We start from the raw sequence: 25,966 nt of genomic DNA on the forward strand, positions 1-25,966 counted from the left end.
TGCTCGCCACGCGGGGCGTCTATCTGCTCCCTGCCCTTTATATGTGTGCATTTGGTCGTGGAGGTTGGATGGAGGGAGTGAACTACGTGCAGGCAGGCTTCACGCGCTGACCGTTTACACACCCGTTCTGTGGGGGTGGGGGTGGGCATTTAAACGTGGACGTCTCACGGCCCGATGCTATCTGTCTGCGGTCCTTCATGCATGGTGGAGCGCTTTGGGTTGGTCGGCTACACGGACAGTAAGATGCCTACGGCGCGGGAGAAAAACGAAGAGCCCCATATTTGTTCCCTAGAGTAAAGCTGTAGTCCTTCGAAGTTTAATTCAGCTATTTTAGCTAGAAAATATGCTCAATCGCGAATTACGAACAAACGTGTTTTGTTTCGTGCGCTCCTTGAACTGCGCCCAGCTTCGCTGGTCATCCTCCTTCACAGAGGGAAAGGGCGCTGAGATTTTGTTTGGTGCGGGCGTTCCCCTACTGTGTAATACTCTGTTACTGAGGGCATTTAGGAGTAACTAAGCAAACAAACAAACAAACAAACAAACAAACAAACAAACAAACAAACAAACAAACAAACAAACAAACAAACAAACAAACAAACAAACAAACAAACAAACAAACAAATAAATAAATAAATAAATAAATAAATAAATAAATAAATAAATAAATAAATAAATAAATAAATAAATAAATAAATAAATAAATAAATAAATAAAAAGGCAATAATATACTCAGAAATAGATGCCAGAGTGTTCAGCACAGCTCCAGCAAGTGCTGACATAATATCTTCATCCTAGAAAAGGGCATATTAACCAGTATTACAGCCGTTTGACCTAACGGCGTGAGGTTCTAGGAATTCTTTATATACGGTGATGGGTTAGATGAAATTCGATTACAGTTACATAAGCCTTATTTCCGTCGTTAGAGAAACGTACCAGGGTTATAATAATATACCGCGCTAAAATGCGTGTGAAGCCCCCGTTGTTCACAGCCAGCGTTTTCTATTGACTCCGCCCTTCCCTCAGATTACTGGACCTACCCGTGGTAGCTGAATAAAAACGAATTTCATTGCATCGTGTATAAGACGGGGCCATATAAAACGTAACGTCTGTCGGGTAGCTCAGTTTGATCTACTCCTCAACAAAGACGGAGCCGAGCCAATCCGAGATATGACCCGTTTTTGTACGGAGCGCCTTGACGCGCGTCGTCTACCTGCGAAGCGGCGGGGCCAAAAACGCGGCTCTCGAACGCGAAGCGGCAAAAAGCAACAAAAAAATCTCCCGCCCCAGACGATCGTTGGGGTCGGCGGTGCCGGCGGCCGGCCGCACTCGCGAACGGGACCGGCGACCAACTCGCGCCAGCACCGGTGCAGACTGGGCCGAGCACCACGGCGCAAAGTGGCGGGCGGCGGCTACCACTGACGTACGAGTCCGCGCATCGATCCGCTGTCCACCGCTGGCAGCCCTCTCCGAAGCGCATGCGCAGGTGGCGGTCGTCTGCTCGCGCGGGCGCACAGAGAACCCGGGGTCCCAGAGAGAGGCCGAGTTCTTGGGGCTCTCCGCCGACTCCTTTGCTCCCCATCGCCACCCCTGGACTCCGTGGGCCGTTGGTTGGCGCACGTGCCGCACGAGAGTCCCGCTCCTCGCCCACAGCGGAGGAGACGCGTCTGCCGGGCTGCTCGCCGAAGGCACTCCCGCTCGCCGGCTCGTTGCGCAACAACTGGACCACGCCGGCGTGTGTGTGCTGCGAGGGCGGCGTGGGAACTCGTGTTTTGAAATCGTCGGCCGCCGGACCGATCTCGTTGGGAAAGGAGGGAATCGCGCGCCGACGGACGGACCTAGTTGCACCGACCAAGTTGCGCAAGTCGTGGAGGAAGACAAAACACGGAGAGGGGAAAAAAACAAACGGGGAAAAGATTGAAGTGCGGTCGTTGTTGCCTTTCGGGGTATCCTCGATTTTCCTTCCACATCGCATACCCGCCGCTTGCTTTGCGTCACCACGCTCGTTGTGCAAAGTAGAGCCGACTAGAGTTTCGTTTTCGAGACTTGAGCTTGCGCAACGGCCGACTTTGTGGAAAGTAGCTTGAGATTGGGAGGAATAACGTTGCAAACTGTTTACCGTCGTTGCTCTCAGTGAAGGCTCACTCGGGCCCGCAATAAGAGTTGCGCATAAACTGCTCCGACGGGAGTCCAACGGCGTGTGCCAAACGCGAGCTTGATAAGAACGGTTAGAAGAAGCGCGGTTGCGCAAGAAACTTTCCCTCGATCTCGGAACTCCCGGGTTTGAATCTGCCGGCTGCGCAAGAAGAAGCAGAAAACTGAGCTGCGCACAATGCACCCTGTTGCGCTTATACATTTGAAGTCGACGTTTCCCCTCCGACTCTGACGAAATGGCAAAGGCGGTACACTTTCGCAACGTTCCTCTTATTCTTCGGGAAAAGGCATTAAAGACAGTTTAGAGAGGCATCAAGTCGATTCCTCGATCAAACAAGAGGATTGTGCCACACAGCGTCTCTTCGAAAGAAAATTTAAGAGAGAAATGTTTCGCGCGTCGCGGTGAAGGCAAACCGTTCGCCCACAAAAGAACGTGGTCTCCGTGCTTCGCAACACAGACATCGGGGGAAAGAAAATCTTTGTGTCGCCACCATCGCCGAGACATCAATCTCGGGGCAATAGCGCTGATCAAGCTTGCACCGTCCACGTGCGCACGGATTGCGAAATCACGGAGCGAATGAACCGGTGAGTGTGGCCAGTATTCGCATTTTCCTTTTTCACTGCGCCTCCTCCGTGTCTCTACTTGGCTTCCAAAAAAGCCCAGATCCTTGGTAATCGGAGCGCGCCATTTCGAAACCAACGAGGCTCGAACCAAGAGCTAGTTGGCACGGCACCTTGTCATATAGAAGAAATATTTCGCAACTATACGCTTGGGAGATTGCATTAAGACTGCAGGCGGGTTTGTTTCGAGGAAACGTCCTTTGCGAAATGCACTGCATTCGAAACGCCCTGGTCGTAAGGTCATGTTTTTGAGAACAGCTCCTCGTTTAAAACGATCAAAGTGGGCCGAAGCGTCGTGGAACGAAATACGCGGTTCCAGGGGATGCTGTAGTGGATTATCTTCTTGTCTTAGATGGAAATATGACAGCAAGTCTTCTTTGAGGAATGATGCTACCCCAGCGCATGCACTACGCTAAGGTAAACGTGTTCCACCCCGAGTGCGAAGCTCGTACTCAAGCTTTTTGGCGCAAGAATGTTTTAAATTGAACGTTGCGCTTCGTTATGCACTTTAGTGTAACGTAACAGGCGAGGACACTCGCGTAGTCACTTCTCGCGTTTTTATTCAAAGGTCATGGCGGTAAAGCATTGTAATTCACCGTTATGGTCGGCCCTTGTGACCGAAACCAAATATCTCAAGTTTCTTTTTCGCCATAAAGTGTCTATGTGATATCCCGTTATTTTGTTTGCACTATCGGAAGTGGTCACGGAGTACTGTATACAAACGATGTTCTGTATTAAACGTTCTTCAGAGTTCTATTTAGAGCTCCAAGCTGGGGATACTCGCATTTGAGTTTAGAGATGTTTTGCTGAAGCGATTGGACATGCTGCCTAACCGTCAAAATCAGAACGCTCCCGTTATCGGTAAAACAGTAATTACTGTCATGAACGTTGCACAGTGCTTGCATTGAATCGGGAGACGACAAATAAAGGCTAAATTCTTTTATAGCAACGTAAATAACGGGCTTCATCGCAGGTTATTGCACTCACGCGCATTTGTTTTTCTCGAATGATTTTCTTTGAGGGAGGCATGACAGCAGCCGGAAATTGCATGCTCTCTAGTCCGCGGAAATTGTTCCGCTAGCGCGGAATAGCAATTTTTCTAAATAACACACAAACAAACAAACGGCGACAAAAAATATGTGTCGCTCACAAATCATATTCTTCATTGAAAAAGGATTTCCCAATCCGCTCCAGGTTCAAAATAAAGGACGTGTTACACCGCCATATTCAGCGGGATATCGCCTATATATGTTAAGAAATTGTTATTACACACAGTGCGGCGTTTTATTGTTTTTACTGATAAGCTAACGAAAATAAATTAATCATGTCATTGCTGACATTTTTTCGTAAAAGCTTCCACAGGGTACTTAAGTCTGCTTACGTGCCTTGGAGGGGAAAGCAGTATGATTTCCCGTGGCGATGCTTTTCAAAGACGTCTTTACTGCTACATCGTGTCTGCGTATCTTTTTAATTTTCGTTTTTTAATGTTTCGGCGTGAATTAGTTCAACCTGCAGACCCGTGAGACTTCACAAGACAGCTTCCCCCAAATCAGAGTTACTCATAGCTAGGGTGCACTTGTTGTACTCACGTGCCGTCACGTCCACCTGTCACGTGATATAGTGACGTCAGCGATACACGCACAAGGCTAGCTCTTGTTCCGCCACTGACAATGTGCTGATGCAGCGGTGTAGATGTGCACTCGGATTCTGTTCCTGAGACCTGGGTTCCTTTCCCATGCGAACTCCAACGCTGTGTAACTTTTTTACTCATTACAGCGGCGGGCATTTTCTGTGCTGTACAACAACGCCACTTTTTAGCACAATGGGGTACCTAAGGCCTTGAAAAGATGAAAAAAAAAACAAGTCGCATGTCTCGGCTTACGCATGCTGTCCGTTGCTCTGATAGTTCAGGTGTCGCCAGCGACAAGTATGATGGTTTACATATAAATTCTAGACAAATCGCCGCCGTCAACGAAGGCTAAGGCGGCAATGCTAATGACTGTTTTTGAGTTAGCGTAATTTTTGCCAAGATGATGATGATGATGATGAATGCAAGTGGTATCCCCTTTGTAGCTGGGTAAGGAAGTGTCATCTCACCAAAGAAAAACTGATATATCTATGTTTTATACTCTTCGTCTTATACTAGCGCTGCTTCTAGGGCAGGCACAAAATACTTTTTTTTTTTTTTTGCAGGTGGTAGCAGAAAAAATAGTAGGCAACATTCCCCTCTGCTTTTCGCCCACCACCATTCTAATCTTTTCGTCGCCTCGACAGCCTTGAAGTTAACTTCGTCTGTGCTAACCTTAAATTCTAGGGCTTCTGGAATCCGAATATTTCGCTTATGTAGATTTTGATGGATACACTCGCATTCCAACAATATGCGCCGCATAGTTTCTGTTTCTTTTCCGCAGACCACGCATGCCCCATCATTTTGTGAATACTTCCACACAAAGCTCTTAGTTCGCAAGAAACCTGCTCTAGCCTCAAAAAGTAAAGCGCTTCCCTGGGAATTATCGTAGAAATCTTCCTTTCTGATGTCCAATTTCTCCGCCCGGCACATCTCTAACGACGTTCTAGCTTCCATTTTTTCTCTCCATTTACTAGTCTCTATCTGTTTTGCTTCTTTTCTGGTTACCTTGGGTGTCTTTGCTTATCCACTGTTCTTCCCGTATTTCTTCGATAGCCTTCTAGTCTTCCTTAGCCACTGCGTGTCCACGCTTTACATGTATATGTCCCTAAAAACTTTAGCTGTCCACCTCGTTGAATGGTGTGCTGCGATGTTGGGCCGTCTTCTGTCATTACAAATAAGCCCAACCATTTTCAACCTCGCTATAATCGGGCTCGTACACGCTTTACCGAAGACTGTCTGTGCATCCATTTACGCCGATGACATCTGTCTGTGGGCTTCGGGTGTCAATCGACCTCAGCTGCGAGCACGACTTCAAAAAGCGTTCAATGTGACGAGAGCATACCTCCGAAAGCAAGGACTGAGCATTTCTAGTGACACGTGCGCGGTGGTTGCATTTACCCGCAAACACATGTCCAGATATCCCATCACCATCAATGGAAAGTCGATACCTTACTCCAGAAATCACAAATTTCTTGTCGTGGTCATCGACAAGGACATGTCATGGAGCGCACATGTGTCTTTCTTAAAGAGGAAACTCACCGCCATCTCGCAGATTTCTCGCTGGAAAGACATGGGGCATATCGGTCAGAGGAATGCTGCAGCTGTGCAGCTGTACCAGGCGCTTTACGTGGGAGTTTTGCGTTACACCTTCAGGCGATCCAGAGAATCCAAGCGCAGGCCGCTCTCCGCACCTGTCTTGGTTTGCCGCGATGTGCGTCAACAGTGGGAACAATATACATTCCCCAAGACCATCGTATAGCAACTTAGGTGACCACTGAGACACTACGCCTACACATCAGGCTCCTCACGAGGCTACCATGTCACCGACTTGCGCAGCTTCCTCGAAGTCGTCCACGCTCTTCATTTGCGGCCATTGTCGCAGCGCACAGTGCCAAAGTACCGTCAAGTTACACGCCTGCCGCCACACCGTCCTCCCCGTTGTGGTGCCTGGCAACCCCCGAGATTCGTCTGCATGTTCCGGGCATTGGAAAGAAGGCCGACTAAACACCACTGGCTCTCAGACAGTTTTCTATGCAGTTACTGCACGAACAACACAATGACCGGAAGCATGTACACACAGATGGTTCTGTGACGTCTTCGAGCTCGGCAGGTGCGGTGGTTATACCATCAGAATCAACCAAAATTCGATTCCGTGTCGCCCATGTCACGAGCTCGACGGCTACTGAACTTGCAGCCATCCGCGAAGCTCTTCAATACATTATGAAAGCTTCTCCCCAAAAATGGTCTATTTTTACCACTCCAAAGGCGCCCTGCAAAGCTTCCGAGCAGCCCTGCGCTACGGTCCTTTGCACCAACTGGCGACAGAAATTCGAGAATTATTTCGTCAGGCTGTCATAAAGGGCCATAATGTTTTATTTCAGTGGCTGCCAAGTCACTGTGGAATCACCGGCAATCTTTCGGCTGATGCAGCTGCCTGGACAGGCCATGTCAGTGAAAGGGCCGTCTTGCTTCCGCTTTCAACGACTGATGCCGCTAAGCTGCTTCGTCAGTTCGCGCGCAGTACCTCCATTACTCAATGGAATACACCGGACTTTGTGCATCCGCGCCTCCATAACCAGGACCCTCTACTCCAGCGCCGCCTTCCGTGTGGGCTGTCTCGATCACAGTCTACTTTACTTTGTAGACTGTGGTTGAGAGTGGCTTTCACGAAAGCCTACTCCTTCCTCATCGGGATGGCCAGTAGTGCCCCAGTGCGACGCCTGCGAGGTTGAAGGGACAATCGAACATGTGCTTTGTCGTTGCCCGCAGCATTTATCTGAAAAACGTGTTTTGGCCGCCGAGCTCAACCGATTGGACACTCAACCGTTCACACTAGAGACTATTCTAGGGCACCGACCCCTACAATCGACTTCGCAGAAGGCAACAAAAGCCCTTTTGCGTTTTATGAAGGAAACAAGCTTAGCCGAAATACTATAGTGCCCGCAAAGGGACTGAAGTGTGTGCGCGGCCATGCTCTTTTTCCCTCTTTTTTGCCTGCCCTCCCTTTCATCGCCTGCACACCCCTTCCCCTGTGTCCAGTAGCAATCCGGGCTCTAAGCCTGGATAACCTCTCAGCCTTCCCGTTTGCTTTTTTCTCTCTCTCTATCTTAGCTGTCCACCTACGTTGATCCATTGCTCTCAGTCTCCTCTCAGAACATATTTTACTCTGCGCGTCTCGAACTTAAATGACACCCAGCCCATATCTCCCTGCACTGCTTCGTTAGTTGTTTTACCATGCGCTCCTAAGGCCAAACGGCCTACCGTACGTCGTCTGGTTTACTTCAAGGTATGGAAGAGCGTCTGATTTTAAGTCGAGTACTGCATTCGCAGGGGTCAAAACAGGGGTTCGCGTTGGTTGCGTTTATTGGAGAATGCAATTCACTGTCGTAAGCTACCCTGCTGTTCGGGCCGTGACAAAGTCCATGTTATGTTTGGGCGGCCTCAAGCCAGCAGACTAAGTGTCTTATCCTAAGTGAGTACCCGAATGCGAGCACAAATGAATTGGGCGCGTTCCTCGCATGGTTTAATCGTTTGCGAAATTCAAGCAGTTGGCACACTGCATTTTCCGCCGAATGGCGCATCGCCACTCACCGCTCTCGTTGAAAGGTACTCAATGGCTACTTCCGTGCCTGCCGGCTACACCTTTAAAATCACCGTAGTTGGGCTTCACAACAACACTCCAAAACGATCAGTAGTCGTGAGTGGCAAAATTTGCGAATTTGGAGAATGAAGAGGCCCGGCATGTGATAAGAGCAAAACAGTATCTGCACTGTGACAACAGCGCAGATGCACGCCTTCCGCTGTTGTCACAGCCCAGATACCATAGTTTGCTCTAATCGCATGCTGGGCCCCGACATTCGCCAAATTTGCAAATTTGGCCACGCACGACTACTGTTTGTTTTGGAGTATTGTTGTGAAGCCCACCTGCTGCAATTTTTAACTGTGTATGTTACGAAGTTACTTCGGTCTTCTCATCACCCCGTTAAACAAGGCCAAGTTGTCTTCGTAACGTGTCATAATACAGCCACTGACGCAACACGGGAGCAGGTAAAAAACTGAGCTAACAAATCGAACTGAAAACCATGGATGGACCCAGCCCAACCCTAAGCACCAGGCACTGTCCACTAGCCGCCAATTCTATTCGTACGTTATCCATGATTCACACGATGACATGTAACTGCAGCACCAGCTTATTCCTATCAGGTAAGATTGAGGAACTCTTTTCACAGCAACCCGGAAGTCGCTGTCATGTTGGAAACTAGGGGAGCGAGGGTAGCGTGGCGCGTTGCCACTGAGCACCTTGTTTTCATTGCCGAACGCTTTGGTATTAGTTATATATATATATCGTGGAGGTGTTCCTATATGTATCATCCAACTGCGAGGCTTATCTCCGCCACGATGATGAATATAGATCACAGTCAATCATTCAATGTTACTTTTGTAGAGATTACCGAATTTTAATACCATATAGTTAAAGACCGATGCTGATAGTAAATAAATAGTGGATACCGATAATTAATTCTGATTGCAAATAAAGGCGTCTCGACAGTTATGCAAAACGGCGATAGCGCATTTCCGGCACTATTGCACCTAGGTTTCGTTTAAGGCTGTTCAATTAAACGAGGATTCTTTGTTTGTTCTTTGAGGGAGTCCGATGGACTTCATTTTGCCTTCAGGAAGAAGATAGTGACTGAAGGGCAGACAAATAAAACGACAAGCAACTTACAAATACGCTCAACAAGTGCAGCAACTTTCCGGGACAGTAGAGCTCTCCCAGGTTCAACATTCCCCGAAGAGAGAGAGAGAGAGAGAGAGAGAGAGAGAGAGAGAGAGAGAGAGAGAGAGAGAGAGATGTGATGGAGGAGGGCCCTATGATGGAGGGCAAGATAGATAGATAGATAGATAGATAGATAGATAGATAGATAGATAGATAGATAGATAGATAGATAGATAGATAGATAGATAGATAGATAGATAGATAGAAACATAGATTGTTATCTAGAATATAATCTTTAGGGTGGCCTCCTGATTCCAGGAGCCCACTGGCGTGTGCCGCTTCTTACTGCCCTTTACACCAACTTGCTCTGAGTGTAGCATTGTGAGAAATTTAGTGTAACTTATCTTCTGTAAGTCATGTCGTGTGCATATGGCTGCGCTTTTCCATTGAAAATGATGCCGTCAAATGCATGGCCTGTTTTTGCCATGTTATTTACGCGCAAGCCAGCTGCTTGCATGCCTCTGTGCACACTGAAACACGAGCCGTACTTTTAAAAAAGAAACCGTGAAGAAGCGTTTTTTCGCGTTTTTTTTTGGTTTTGAAGGATAACAACAGCACGCTGACAGCAAAAAAATATTTAAATCTCAATGCTCCATCTCCGCGTCTTGCTGTGTGAGACGCGCATGCAATATCTGTTGATCTAGGTCAAGGGAATTTTCTTTGCGACAATTGGCGCGTAGGACGCAAAGTGATTGTGCGGGGAAGCTGTCGAAAACCAGCGCTTCTTGATCATTGGCGCCGTCGGACTGTTTTCGCCCAGAACATTTCTCGAGACGGGCATTTTTCTCGGACGTGACAAGGGTGCGACTGAGCGTGTCGCAAAGTGGGTTTCTATCCACGTGGTCGTTCTGTGTTTTGCAGCCCCTGAAGTTCACATCTGAGACATGTTGACGCATTCAGACCTTACATCTCGGCGTCAATTTGCTTTGTTTAAAGCGCCACTATAGGAGAAGGGCTTGAGTTCGGGCTAGTTTTTATTCCATAACGTTCATCTTAACATTTCCTGTATCTCTTGTCTTTTTGCTGGTATAGTTCACTGCGATTCAATAAAAATCAGTTGGAAGCAGCGCTTGTCCTTGTCTTCTGTGTCAGTGTGATTTTGTGCGCTTAAGATGAACGCCACTATAGAAGTTGTTTTCTGTTTACATCAGGGCCTGGATAATCCCTCCCGAAGTTAAATGTTGTCGGCTTGTCTTGTTTACAAACAAAAACTCGAGTTTTTTTTTTTTTTTTGGGGGGGGGGGGGGGGATTCTATGGAACTTGCTTTTTATCCACACAGCTTTTTGTCCACACCTTCATGAAGTGGGCTTTCCAGTTTTACGGACCCTGTTGCAGTGAAACATTCTTTGCAGGCGTTAACTGGGGTTTTTAGACGCACGTCCCCGACGCGCGCGGACACGGGTCTTATTACCAACATCGTTTTAACACACCAACTGTTGCGTTTAGGTACGATAGTTTTCTTGGGCTGCTTGGACAGACAGACGGAGCGAAAGTTTTGGTCTGTCTGTCTGTCTGTCTGTCTGTCTGTCTGTCTGTCTGTCTGTATGTAAGTATGTCCGTCTGTATGTCTGTCTGTCTGTCTGTCTGTCTGTCTGTCTGTCTGTCTGTCTGTCTGTCTGTCTGTCTGTCTGTCTGTCGGTCTGTCCGTCTGTCTGTCTGTCTGTCCCTCGATTCAGCCATCTGGTCAGAAGAAAAAATAATTCTTTAACGAGAAGTTTATATAGCCAAAATGTTTCCGAACCACTAAATATGGAAACATTCTTTATATTTGCCAACACTAAGAAAATACTTAGTAGCGCGAAAAATCACAACACACAAGAAATAGGACACGGACTGTCCGTGTCTTCTTTCTTGTGTGTTGTGTTTTTTCGCGCTACTCATCATGTTCTTAGACCGTAACCAACACGCCAGCAACAAGTTCTCCTGTTGTCAACACTGTTTAGCAAAAAGAAACCAGTAGGCAAAATTTAGGCGAAACAACTGGTACTCGCAGCATTCTTTTAATTGAAAATGAATATGTGTGCTTAATTTTTGCGACAGCAAATAAAAATATTCGTTGAAAACTATATTTTGACCCGAAAATACAAAAATAGCTCGCGCGATGGTGCACTTTGTGGCAGCTCTGCGAGGTCAACAGTAACAAAGGGTTCCAGCAGGTGGCGTTAGAAGTGGAACGCGGGAAAATTGAATTGACTTTATCAAACCTCCTCCGTGTCTATCGGGGCAGGAGAGAAACGGGAGGGAAAAGAGAGTGAGGGGTGAAAGAGAGAGAGAAGGGAGTAATTTACGCTGCAAAGGTGGCAGAAGACTATCGTCTTTGAACGACATTTTCGGTGAAGTCACCAGATACGCAGCCAATTTTTTCGTTGTGAATTTTGGAGACACTTGGGGAATTAATGGGGACGAGAAGCGCTACACACACACTTTTATGGGCGCTGGCCGCTCCTTGGGGTTTGCGTTTTGTTTTGCTAAAGGTTTCTAAAATTTGTTACAGCTGCATTCCTAAAGATCACGGTTCTTTGGCGTAAAAACAAAAAAAGAAAACGTCGGAACAAGCTTGAATACATCACTAACCACAAGTGGATGTGTAACCGTAATTGAAACCATTTTGGCGCTTAAACTGCGTTATGAATGCTGTACCGCCGTAACGAATGATGTTGTTAGCAACAGTATTCGCAACCTGGTTACGATATTACGGAATCTATAATTTGTTGGCTCTTTTTTGCAATACTCAGCATATCGATATTCTCCTAGTGACCAGTAATAGCATCCGTAATGCTTCTATCTGACGCAAATCGAGGCTGGAAACGCTTGTACTGTGCTTCGCGCGTAATACATTTGTGAGTGTTAGTGAAATTTATTGTTAATGGCATTTTAATTAATTTAGTAAGTAAGACCGCGTAACCACAACCCAAAGCTGTAGAAAAAACTTCAACAAACAAAAAAGAAATGAAAGGAAAAAAAATCACGCCATATCCACGGAATGAATGATGATAAGTGGGGCGAAGCTCGAGAGGGGGAGATCATCGGTAACCGTAACTCTCCCGTGAAAGTTCGCCCATTACATCATTAAGAAAGACGTAAGACTGTGTGCGTACATTGTACAAATCAACTTTTATTTTAGGAGTCAATGCTCCCAGGCCATGAAAGAACCCGCGCCATCGAGGACTACCCCGCACCTCCACCACAATTTGTCACGTAGGATGGGACACAACGGTAAAGAAAGAACTTTTATTTAGGGCGAACTTGTGCCCGAACAAGACGAGAGGAAACGAGCAAAGGTCCTTGCGTCTCGTTCGATCTCCGAGAACGACTGCCTGCGTTCGTGGCGTGATCTCTTGCGTGATCTCCCCCTCGCAGTGCACGTGCGCTCGCGCCTCCGTTGGCGAACACAGACAAGCTCGCGCTCCCGGTGCCGAGTTTGCGCTGCCGGTTGCAGCCGGTTCTTGCGCGTGGAACGCGGCCCACTTTGCGACATCTCCGAAAGCATGCGGCGGTCACGTACCACGAGACACAAGGGATGGACAGACCCATGGCTTTAGGAGTTTCGCCCCTAAAAGATGCTTTGGAACTGAAGCTGGGACTTCTGGAAGCATACTGCTATATGACACCTTACTAGTAAGCGCATTACGCTGAATAGAGGAAACTAATATTACAGGCTTCGTTTTCAGATTGCATATAAATCATCAAAAATCGATTAATTGTTTGATTGATTGATTGATTGATTGATTGAGAGTTTAAACGCGCTGACGCAACGCAGGCGATGATACGCGCCGGAGTGGTGGGCTCCGGGTTAATTTTGACCACCTGGGGATCTTTAACGTGCACCGAAATCTCGTACACACGGGCGTCGTCGCTTTTCGCCTCCATCAGAAAAGCGGCCGCCACGTCCGGGAATCGAACGCGCGACCTTGTGCTCAGCAGCACAACGCCTTAGCCACTGAGCCACCTCGGCGGGTAAATCATCAAAAGCCAGCGATGCGCATAAAAAAAAAGAGCACTTTCGGAGCGTCCAACGAAACATAGACCCAACGACACGACGCGTCTGTTCTCGCGAAAATGTTCCAAAGGTTGTCTGCGTTTTATATATACTTTGTGCTTTTTCCGCGGCTACACGCAGACAGGGCACAATACCAAAGCAGGTGCAGCTTTCTGGCTCATCGCAGTTATTTCGGGAGTGATTACTTTGTAGTTATCCAGCGGAATGCAAAATATTTGCGCAAGCTAATATTGGTGGCGAAAGCTTGTTTTGTGCGCAGTTTCGAGGTTAGCCCGTTGCGCTAGCAAGCTAGAGAGCCATGGAAACTATCCGATTGAAATTTATTAGGAGCAAATTTTCAGAACGAATCACACAAGAAATAATAAGGATCCTGGAAAGCACCTTTGAAGTTTTCATGTAATAGCTGACTGCTTGCTCTGTGCGAAGTTTCACTTCCCTGTAATGGTTTTTCTAGGTTTCTGAGAGGCCGGAATTTTGATCGGGAAAGCTGGATGTGGAAATAGATTTTTTTTTCATATGCCCAGTTATACGCGTTTTTTGAGTAACTGGCGAAGTTGCTGCTTGTTTGACGTTAGGAATATTTTTTGCGCTACAGTGCAGCCATAGACCCCCCAGGAGTAGCATTAAATGACGGAGCGGGTGACATTTTCCGCGGATCAACATGGAATGAGCTAACGAAGTAAATGATGGCTCACATCAACATAAAATATAAAGCAACACTAGGCAGCGGGTTGATCATTCGGACATTCGTTACGGTCTATCAGAACTTATCCCTGGCAGTCTTCAGCTCTCCAGATAACTGTTGCTGGCTTTCGGCCACAAAACGCGTTTCCTGCGCACTACATCAGTTTGTCTGATAAGGATAGGTTAAGTGCGGCATTTGTGTCAGGGCTCCTCAAAGAAACATAAAAATAAAATGACCCAGCCCACCACATCGTGATAGTGGATGATTACGAACCCGAATGTCAGGGCGCTTATTGAACAGGGCAATTTAAAAGAAACGTGTGGTAAAAAAATAGAATAAAAGAATATAAGAAAGGGAAAATGTTATAGCAGCACAGTGAAGCCGTTGTGCACAGGGAAATTCATTATTTTTAATGCAACGAACTCAAACTAGTCGTTATGTATAGTTAACAAAAATATAACAATATAAACAGGCGATAACCACAAGGGCATATGACCTACAGTGGTATATGCTTATGTATGTTTATGCGATTATGATGCTGATAACAACACAAATATCGCTAAGCGTTGGCATGCGCCACGAGCGCATATGTGAGTATTGACCTAGAAGTAGAGGAAAGCCATTAACTCGATGGAGAGATGTAACCGAAAATTTCTGATGTAAAGATTGGAGGGCATTGCAAGACTGGAATAGCTGGATGAACATCGTAGAGGCCTGCGTCCTGCAGTGGACTCGATCAGGATGATGACGATGATGATTCGGATAATGACGACGACGGGGATGACCTTGAGCAGCTAACTTTCAGATACGCTCATATGGTAACTAGCTTGAGCATTATTCATCAATTCCCGTACGTACATGTGTCGTGTGTAGAAGATGCAAGTTTTCATGAAATGCTGGGGGGCATCTTGTTTTTTCAAAAAAATATGAAAAATCAAAAAGGACGATTCTGCACAGATCTATAAAAAACATCGACATAGTTCTTTAGGCGAAATCCTTAGATGTATCATTAAACGTGCAAAGGAACCGTTGTTGCTGGCGACTATGCGAATGCAACCAAATTACGGCCGCTGTAAAAAGAAACTAACTAAGCAAATATACACAGAAACTTATTTGGGTTGCTATGCGGCTCTTAACCCGGGTCGTCAAGAGCCGCAGCCAAGTGCGGTAACTACAGCACTGACCCTGTACCGTGCCAGGATGGAACAGGAATTATCCTGATACGGGTCACATGACAGGGGAACGCGACGGCACCGCAAACATGATGGAGCAGTCAAGGAGTCTTTAGTAATTGCTGCCTTTCGCCTTATGATCACTTGAGATACTTAAGTGCCCGGTAAACTTTCCCGTTAACATTGAAAATAATATAAATGTTACATGCTGCATCACACAAGTATCAAGAGAGCTTCCGCTCTCAAACATTGATTTCAAAAAGCGTTCCCTTCTCTGCAGATTGGTCGCATCACAACAAATTTCCCCTGAGAAGCTGTGTTTTTTTTTTCAATATTGTCCTGGTAAAAGAAAACGATAATGCTTTTTTTTTTGTTTTTTCAACCGCTCACATGTCTAGTCGTGAGTCGCGTGTCATGTGTGCGTGTGTGTGTATGTGTGTGTAGGCTGCTTCTGGAGCAAGAATGACACCCGTTTGTGCTGTTGCTATTTACAGTTTACTGTTTACTATTTACTATTTACATTCCTGCGCGGACAGAAAAAGGCCAAATAACTTTTAAATGGTACCCCGTAAATTATAACTGAACGTCACCGGTAAGAATCTGGCTTCAGAGTCAATAAAATTTTATGTATTGTTGTCCGTGAACTGTGAACCTTAACCTCTGTAATCAGCCAGAAACAACGCAACATTGCTTTATCATTTGCCGCGATGCCGTTTCCGTGCTCGTTGCAGCGCACACCAAGAAAGATCTAACAATACACTCTCACGGAACTAGGTTTCGTGCCGATGATAAAAATGTCTTGTACGGTTTGTTCATACCAATGGAATTGCATACGTCTTTGAAATGCAAGATGGTGGACCTTCACTCAGAACCGAAACGCTGAACACTAGCTTGCTCTTCAAGGAGCAGCAGGCTGTTCTATAGTTGCCAGTGTGTTGGCCGCGGAGGAGGCGCTTCCTGACTGGATTTATGTAGTATATGGGAGCATTACCCTGCCGGAGTTTTAGTGCCTGAAATATTAATTTTCTGTTAATATGTCCTTTGATCTCTTTTTGGCATGTGATACGTAATTTCTTTCCATTTTGTGGGTGACTATAGTTCTACGTTTCAAACAGAGAGAGAGAGAGAGAGAGAGAGAGAGAGAGAGAGAGAGAGAGAGAGAGAGAGAGAGAGAGAGAGAGAGAGAGAGAGAGAGAGAGAGAGAGAGAGAGAGCCAGCCAGAAAGGGAGAGAATGAACGAGAGGAGGAGAGAGAAAGGAGACGAGATTGAGTGGTTACGATTCCCGTATCCGAAGTAGGTGGGCGTGGGTTCGATCCGCGGAACTCTTGAAACCTTCAAGAACATTTCGTTTTCCAGATTAGTGCTAGACTGCACGTGCGCCCTGACAGCGCCGATGGACATGCAGTGACACACACGGTCCATGGCCGTGCCCACGTGAAGATTAAAACCGGAACCAATAAGAAAGAATTAATCCGGTATTGCGGTCGGTACCTACCCTGATCTTTGGCCCAAACGTAGGGCTATGTTTTCGGCACCCCGCTGGAGATAAAGGAAAACACCAAAAGAGAAGATATCAACTGCAGCTTTGCTTCAAGCACGAAACAATAGGTCATAGCAGATGGCGCGCGAGAAGAGCGAAGGCGGGAAACTTGAATTCAGTTGAGCAAACCTCTATTGAATTCATCATAGGAGGATCGAGAGGGGAGGAGAATAGCGTGAGAAATGGGACGGGGAGACTGACTGGAAACGCGGCCCGGGCGGCAGAGGGCTATTATCTTTCTACTGCATTTGCAGCGAAGCAAGCAAATGCGCAGCTATCTGTTTTTTTTTTTTTCGTCTGCATCCACTTGCTGCACTTTATATTGTAATGCTCTTCCTTCTCGTCACGTACTTACGCGCATTCTTTTCTCGTTACAGTTTGTCATCGATTCCAAGATTCATTAGTTACGTAACAACTGCAACTTTACCACATTATCAGCTTCGACATTATATTAGAGTCGGTAACTGTGCATATTCGTTAATAAAAAAATAAGGTTTACCAGGGCTTCCCGCCTAGCTGGTGTATAACTGCTGTGCAAGGGGCGAATCAGCATGACCTTGCACAGACACCGGCCATAGTCCAGCAGGCAGCAGCACCTTCTTACTCGCCCATATCGCACGCTTTTTGTGCCCGTTACCTCGCAGTGGCATTGAATGGCCTTGAAGAGCGGCATCGCCACACGCTTTCAAACCGGGACTTTCCTAAGGCGAGCTGACGGGCACTACGAATGCTCGCCGCATGCGAAAACGGAAGGTTACATTGAAGCTTCACGTTGCTTCCTTGTCTCGTACCGCCTTTCCTTAGTCTTGTCCCTCTCACGCGCATTTAGTGCGAATGATCGCAAATGGGAGACCACAAACGCTTTTTTTGTGTGTGCGCGTTCTAGAAACAGCGTATGCTACAAACAAATAAATAAACAAGCAAGCAAGCAAGCAAGCAAGCCAGCAAGCAAGCAAGCAAGCAAACAAACAAACGAAGTTTCTCTTAAGGCGGCGTTTTAATTCGCGGACAGCTTGTCAGACAGCTCGCGAAGCAGTCTAATTAGACGTCTGAAAGAATAAGAATAGGAACGGCACAGCGGTCACGAACGCAACACCAACGCAGACGACAACCTCGTAGCAGACATGTTGAGAAACGCAAGCCGCAGGTTTTTAAAGAATATTACCGTTATTGTTACAAACACTGCGTGATTTAAAAATTAAACAAAAGCATCTTCGCCACTAGTAAATTATACTAAATATGCCAATAAAAGAACAAGTTAGTTTGTACCAATTTTAATGGGAACAAAGGTGGCGCTGGCGTCGCTTGAAAGTTTAGACAGGAAGGTAGCCTGCATCGTTGCTGACATCGATGCTGCCTCCTCGAAGCAGACTTCGTTGACTGCTTCGTTCGACTTAGAACGAGGCTTAAAATGTCGGACTATCCGCGAAGGCTGTAAAGAAGGTGTCTAAAGGGTGAATCGGAACGCACCCTAAGACCATCGTTCGTGGCGTCACGACATGGGACATTAATGTCGCCAGCGGTTTTGATGGCCGATTGCCGAAGAACAATAAGCTCGTCATCTGTTGGCCGGCAAACAAATTGCGACGCACGCCACAACAAGGAAGAAAAATCAAAACATCCCCCTCGCGAGGGGCACGATCAAATGCAGAGCATTTCCGCGGGGGGCGTGCCTGCAAGTCTTATGGATTACGTATTGGTTGTTGTTGTTGTAATTGTTGTCTTCCAGCGTAGACATTGTCGATGAAGTCGATGGTGAAACGTGAAACGTGCCGTGAACCCCCTGCCGCGGCTATTACGCAACGTGGAGAGGCTACGACGCAACGTGGCGCGGCTATGACGCAACACAATCCAACACAATCCACTTTAATCCAACCCAATCCAAATCCAATCCAAGCCAAGCCAATCCAATCCAATCCAATCCAATCCAATCCAATCCAATCCAATCCAATCCAATGCCCTTCGCGAGAGAGTGTTATAGCGCCGAAATCGCGCCACCACATGAACGCGAACCGAACGCGGCGAGAGAGGGTGTTGCGAGCGGAGAGAAGGCGAGGAGGACGCGGGGGAGAGGGCGCACCTGTGGCCGACGGTTGAATGAGTCAAGGATATAAGGTGCGTGCGTAACCTTCCATTCTGTGTCGGCTCCGTGGAGCAGTCGGTAAAGTGCCGTGTACCTTGCGTTCCGCCCGCAGAGTCGTGGGATCGAAACCTGGCGCCGGAAGGTATTATTTCTTTATATAGTGTAGGGTGCGGACTACGTAGTGATGCGGACTACGGACGCCAACGCGGGTGACATCGTGAGTTACTAAAATGCTCTGCATTTAAAAGTGCGTGCCCGCTCCGTTGACGCCCAAACTCGCGTCTTCCGCCAACTGGACAAGGCGGGGCCACTTCTTCCCGGTGCCCTCCGCGCGGCCGTCACCGCGTCCACGTGTTTGTTTTTAGCGTCGTTGTAGCAAGGTCTGCCGCCGCGTGTACACTGTTTTCGCGGCAGCTGGGGTTTGGTTTTGCAACGTGCGGGAGGCGGGCGTGGCGATTCGCGACCGATGTGCGTCACAATGCCGCCACTGCGCTAAATTATAAACGAGGAAAGCAGAGCCGCATACGCACAGCACTATAGCTCGCTCGCTCGCTTCGGAAAACAAGTCGCGCCTGGCATTAGTCGCCCTGAACCGAGCCGGAGCTCTGAAGCGAAATAACCCCGTGCTCTGTAGGGCACGTGTGGCAGGATTTCCTTACTTCCGCCCCGTCGCTTTCAGTCGAGGGTGTAGGTACTTCCGAAAAGCCGGAAATGGGTATGCTATAGTGTACTTCGTGTACCGTGAAAATCCAGGGGTCTGCGACAAAAGTTTCACCAGACTGCAGATTCCGTGTAGTCACTTATAACAAATCTCAGCAATTCAGAGAATTTTCTACTAATGCGTAGCGTTCTTATGCGCTTGTCTGGAGTGTGAGGTCTTTACAGCTTTGGGTTTTTCGAAATTCTGTCCGACCAATTATCTCCATTTACGCTATTGTAACGATTAAAGTGGTTACTTCCGCCAAATGGACATGTTTGTGAAAATGCGGGGCGTTACACGGTTCGCCATTGTCGCATTTTTTTTCTATTTTTCTTATTTTTTATTTTCTTTTTCAAAATTTTGGCCGAACAGTTATCTCCATTTGCGCCATTATAACGAATAAAGGTGTTACTTTGCATTTTTGTGGAAATGCAGGGCGTTACATGGTTCTGGCTGTGGGGGCACTCGGCAAAGAACGAAGCTGGTCCAACCCCGGCCCCGCAGCGTTTCACTTCTGCTCACTAGCTCAGAAACAGCTGCAAAGAAACAAGACATGTTTTCTAGGCTGCAGTAGTGGTTTCGCCCTGAAAAACCTCGCTTTGGGGCTCAATTTGACCAGCACATAGAAGCCAAACTGTAGTAGCTACGTTTCTCCTGATAGTTGCATTCTATCAATATACGCTCTGTTAGCGCGCTCCAGTTGCTTCGTTGTTGACAAAGGCAGAGCTGCCACTGATGCGACATCTGTGGCATTTTTCTCTACGAGCCTAAGGAGCCTTTTTCAGTCAATAAGCTCCCTGCCATCCGTCGGCGATTGCTGGCACTCTCTTCTACAAAACTGTCGAACGCTAGGCAACGATCCCTCTCTTCGCCACCGTCCACTAATTAAATGTGGACATTGATCCGCCTGCCGTTTATTACGGCCGGCACGTCCAACGAGCGAACGTGACACATGAACTAATTTTTTGCGCAGTTTAAACACGTTCTTCGAAATACACCATCGCACCATCGCCCCCACTTTTCTCGACGGTAACAATGTAGCCCACTGACCAGATAGGGGAGTAAGTATGTAAGAGGAAAATACTTTTATGGTGACGGTGTGGGGGGAACCCAGTAATCCTCAGGAGATGCGTTATAGTAGGGAGTAAACGCCATAATTCTGACGAAGGAAACGCGCGCGAACACCGCTGTGGTTCTAGGCGTTCTGTTGGAAAGCGCGTGCGCGTACATTTTATTACCGAAATGGACAGCAAACGCGGAGCGTGAGAAAATCACAAAACATTCCGGGTCATTTAAGGTTGGCAACACTACCTTGTATAAAGCAAAGCTTACGCAAGGAACGGGAAGTAATGAACTCGAAGGCTTCCTTTTCAAGACTGAAATACCGAGAGCGCTAAACTGGAAGTCTATCCATTTCGCTGATTGTATAGCGGCCAATGAATGAAGGTTACGCGGTCAAGAATGTCCGTGGGTCGAGACTTCGACGCACGTTAAAGATCCTCACTTGGTCAAAGTTATTGCGGATCCCTACACTACCGCGCGACACATAACCCAGGTGTAGCTTCGGTTGTCGCAGATCTAACAAAACAATAACACATCTGCAAGCCAGTCGAAGACGACAAGACAACCATTCAAGAAGAACAACGATGTCAGAAGAGACAGACTGTGGGTTTTTCCACTTCCCCCCGCATTGTCCAACGCATACACTGCGTCCATGTCTGTCTGTCTGTCTGTCTGTCTGTCTGTCTGTCTGTCTGTCTGTCTGTCTGTCTGTCTGTCTGTCTGTCTGTCTGTCTGTCTGTCTGTCTGTCTGTCTGTCTGTCTGTACGTCCATCCGTCAGTCCGTCCGTCCGTCCGTCCGACCACCTGTTTGCGCCACAGCAATAATACAGCAGCAATATCTATAGAAAGGCATCTGCACTATCCGGCGGTGGGGTAGTTTATGTTACTGAGGAAGTGTTGCTTTGAGATACTCGGCTCCGATAGCTATAAATTCTTTTAGTTATAAATGTGTGGTATACTAAATACTGATTCTATAAGAAAGACTTTATGCCCGGCTTTTTACCTATTTGGAGTAATTTCGTCTCTCGTATGTGCAACCTATGAGACGCGTTGATTATGATCGGCTCCCTCACTTATTGGTGTATTGAAATACGGATACTCTATTTGGACTTGGTCTCTCGACATAGTGAACGAAAACAGCGAATAGACCAAAAGTGTCTGCCTTGAGCCAAATGTTCGCAGACTAAAGCTTCCTCCGCAAAACTTCACAATTTCAGCGGTCGATCACTTTGAATTAGTGTTTTCTTTTAAGACTGCAGTCAGTCAGACCGATCAGTCACCCGTGTATACTTGATCCCTTCATCGCAAGACCGTTAAAAAAATGTAGATTTCTAAACCATTTCTATTTTTTCAACAAGTGGTGGCTCTCGCACAACCCTCATTCATTTTCGAAGGGACCCTTGACTGGCCCAAATGCCTCGTCCGAAGTTATTTTTAAATTTCGTTTTTGCGTTGTTTCTCGTGTCATTCAAATGAGCGACTCCACATTTTATGACGCAAAAACTAAAAACTTCCCCGCATTTCCCCGAGGGGAAGAATGTGAAAGTGCGAATGCAGGAGTTGAATTTGCGCGGTTCGGTAATGTTCGCGAAAGAGAGATCACACACACACACACACACAACTACAAAGAAAGAAAGATGCATTTATTCACAGACACCTATTTGTGTTGTCGTTGTACTTGATTGCTAGAGCGGATCTCAGCTTTGAAATTTCGTGTCAGTACTCCTTTAAGCGGGTGCATTAGCCCTTCTCACGCCCGATTCCTGGCCAATCCCCCACGTGGGTATGTGCCATGCACAGACACCTATTTGTGTTGTCGTTGTACTTGATTCAACAATGACTCATATTTAGGGACGAAGATTCTTCTGCGTTTTCTGCGAGATTCAGGACTAGACAAAACTTTGTAATAATTTTTCCATTGTGCGCATGGCTACGTCTGTACGCGTTTGCGTCGTTGTGTACGCTTTGATTCCTTTTCCTTGTTAGGCGCTCTGCGTTCCTGGGCCCCATTCGCTCAATTTTTCTTGTCTTTTGCTTAACTTTATTTCGAGTTTTTTCCTTGCACTACATTGCGTGCCATTTTTATTCAACTTTTGTTTTCTCTCTATTGCTGCTTTCCCGATTTCTCACATTCACTTCACTGCATTGTAATCATCCCCATCTGGCGTAGCAAGCACTGCCGCTAGCAGAGCTGACCTCTCCAGCCCACATTAAAGAGCTCTCTCTCTCTCTCTCTCTCTGATTGCTAGAGCGGATCTCAGCTTTGAAATTTCGTGTCAGTACTCCTTTAAGCGGGTGCATTAGCCCTTCTCACGCCCGATTCTTGGCCAATCGCCCTAAGTGGGTATGTGCTAAAGAAATTAGGAACTCTTCTTGGCCAATCGCCCTAAGTGGGTATGTGGTGCGGACGGACGGACGGCGGTGGACGCGTGATTCAGATTACTTGGCCAATCGCCCTAAGTGGGTATGTGCTAAAGAAATTAGGAACTCTTCTTGGCCAATCGCCCTAAGTGGGTATGTGGTGCGGACGGACGGACGGCGGTGGACGCGTGATTCAGGGTCGCTTAAGAAGTGCATTCGCACTTAAAAGGGGCGTTAGTAACGCGCGGTACGTGACTGCGCAGACGTCTGGGCAATCAGGGAGCTTAGCCGGACAGATCGCGCACACGTGCTCTTGCTCCCATTCCACGGTTACCAGTCACGCAATTTTCTAAATAGTACCTCAGAAAGCAGCGTGGCTCTGGCGAATGACACGCATTACTAGTCCTTTTACTCTACATTCAATTAACGATTTTCACTACAACGCGAAGGCCTCCAAGGTAAGCTCTGTGCTCGGCAAACAAACAAACAACAACAACAACAACAACAAAAACGCGACGCAGCGCCGACGCGCTTCCCAGAATCGGTGCAGTCGCTCGCGTCGAGGACGTGCGCGGCACCGCGGTCAATCGTAAACTGAGTGAGTAGATGCGCAGTACAAACGAACCCGTTGGCCAGCGAGAGCGCAGGCAGGGCCGTACTCTGCGCGGGAACCCGACCCCGACTCGACGTCAGGAGGCCTGAAAACTCGCGCACGTCACTCATCATTTCGCCACGTTTAACGATTCAGCACTGCACGCCCTGTTTTGGGCTCTGCATATTCACGTACCTTATTTTGACGCCGACTAAATCAGGAAAGCATCTTTAGAAAGTTTAGAGATAGCTTCGAGTGCACAGCACACCTTCTTTCCTTGCAAGTATGTATGGTCCCTCTCGACTGGCTTTCCTCTCTCTCTCTCTCTCTTGTTTTGCATTGCCGCCTCACCACTCTGGTCGGTCGGTGAGTGTAGGCACCGTCGAACGTCACCATAGTGACCGCATTTATATTTTACGCAAACAGTGGCGCCTTGCTTACCTTTGAAAGCGCTCGCTCGCTCGCACTCAGTCCGCTTTTGGCTGCCTTCGTCACCGCTGGCCCGTCGCGTCCTCGCGCGGTATCCAGGTTAGGCCAGCGCCGGGTCAGGGTAACCAGGTGGCCCGTCGCGTGATAATGACCGCTTTGTTCGCTGGTGCGCCCAATACGGTGCCCCGCGCCCCGCGGCGCGTGCACGTACAGCGCTGCTACAGGACAGGCGACGCCTATAACGTGCTGCTATCATTGTATACGGTCGTATCTCCCAACAAAGCCGGAAAAATCTGTCTCGTTGCGCGCTAGGTTTGCTATTGATCGGGAGGTGTTCTAGTCAGCCAGCCTGTTTGTGGACAGCCGCGCACCAGGAGCATATTGTTGCTATATTGACACCGATTGTGTCTATACCGCGGATTTCTACGAGAAAACGGACGGACGAGATGATCTTGCTGGGGCAGCGCAAAAGGCAAATACACGAGACACGAAACAGACACGATGGCATTCGTGTATCCCCCTTTGACGCTGCCTCATCAAAATGTCCAACCACTACCAACTCGCCCTGACGTCGATTCTTCTGCAGATAAGATCACCTCATTAAAGCCTGAGCACGAGGACGCGGATTCGATCCCGGCCGCGGCGGTCGCTGTTCTGATGGAGGCGAAAGCAAAAACGCCCGTGTGTTCGAGATTTCGGAGCACGTTAAAAATCCCCAGGTGGTTAAAATTAATCCGGAACCCTCCACTACAGTGCGCCTCATCGCCTGCGTTGCGTCGGCGCGTTAAAACACTACAATCATCATCTCATTAAAGCACAGCGGGGAAGGATCAGCATCATCATCATTAGCCTACTCAGGTGCATTGCAGGACGAAGGGCTCTCCCACTGACCTCCAACCGCTCCTGTCCTGCGCTGCTTGAGTTGACAGTTTACCCCCGAAGTTCTGTATTTCATCCCTCCATAAGATTATTGGCCTTCCCCTTCTTCTAGACCAGTCTCTTGGCATCCACTGTGTTACCCTAATTGTCTACAGGTTGTCGGGTCGTCTCACTACATGAACAGTACATGTCCATTTCTTTTTCTTTATTTGAACCATGATATCTACTCTAGTTTGTTCTCTGACCAGGTGGCTCGTTTACTTTCCCTGAGTGTAACTCCTAACATTATTCGCTACATGGCCCGTAGAGCCGACCTAAGCTTGCTTTCTGGTTGTTTTTCAAGGCGCCAAGTTTCAGGTCCGTATGTCATCACCTGCAGTATGCACTGTATGTACATTTTTCTTTTGAGTGAGAGCGGTAGCTGACTTTTAATTATTTTGGAGTGCTTGCCGAGTGCTCCCAACCCATACCTGTTCTGCGCCGGATTTTTCTCTCGTGGTTTGGGTCAGCACTAACAATCTGCCCGAGGTAGTTATATTCTTTTACTTCTTCTACCGTTTTGTTTTCCAAGCTGAAGAGGGCGCTTTCGGAAAGCCTATTCCTCATTACTTCAGATTTATATTCATATTTATTTGCAGCCCCACGGCGGTGATTTCTGGTTGTAATTCCTCAAGCGCTGTTTGCATGTGTTGTGCGGTCTCACTCAGCAAGACCACGTGATCTGCAGACCTCAAATAGCTCAAGTATTCCCCGTTTATCCTTAATCCTGTTTTTCCGGTCAAACTTTTTGTGCACCCCGTCCAGATATAGTGCCTAGAATATATCCTAGGCACTATAGTTTAGACAGGCTGTGCATAGTTTTGGCGAGATGGTATCTCTATGTGTTACTTCCTTTCGGATCGGGAATTTGTCGCTTTGCTTTTGGAGGGTTATCCTCACCGTGCATTCCTCATATATGCCTTCTAGTAATCTTATGTAGGTGTCCTCTGTTCCCTGGTCTCTCAGTGCTTCTAGCACGGCTGCGGTTAGTACGGAATCAAACGTTTTCCCATAGTCTATAAATGCCACGTAAAGGGGTTTAGTGTATTCTGCGGATTTTTATATCATTTGATTAACGTCATGGATGTGATCCGTGGTTGAGTACCCTTTCCTAATCCCAGCCTCCTCTCTGGATTGTTGGTAATCCAGGCTGACACATACGCGGCTAACTAGAACTTTGGTAAAGAGCTTGCACACAACCGAGAGCAGGCTGATAGGTCTGTAATTCTTGAGGTCCTTGGGA

General features: G+C 47.4%; 1 protein-coding gene across 1 annotated transcript in view; it reads left to right on the forward strand.

Moving 5' to 3' along the window:
• Positions 1-1,365: 1,365 nt before the first annotated feature.
• The window catches only part of LOC144174533 (solute carrier family 35 member F3-like), a 352,239-nt gene continuing 327,638 nt past the window's right edge, over positions 1,366-25,966 (forward strand). Inside the window, exon 1 of the mRNA XM_077703284.1 lies at positions 1,366-2,736. The gene's annotated coding sequence lies outside the window, so the exon portion shown is untranslated. The remainder of the gene's footprint in view (positions 2,737-25,966) is intronic.

This window comes from Haemaphysalis longicornis, unplaced genomic scaffold (assembly GCF_048455015.1).
Source record: "Haemaphysalis longicornis isolate Haplotype H1 unplaced genomic scaffold, Haemaphysalis longicornis Haplotype H1 scaffold_3, whole genome shotgun sequence".
In the NCBI taxonomy this organism is placed as follows: Eukaryota; Metazoa; Arthropoda; class Arachnida; order Ixodida; family Ixodidae; genus Haemaphysalis; species Haemaphysalis longicornis.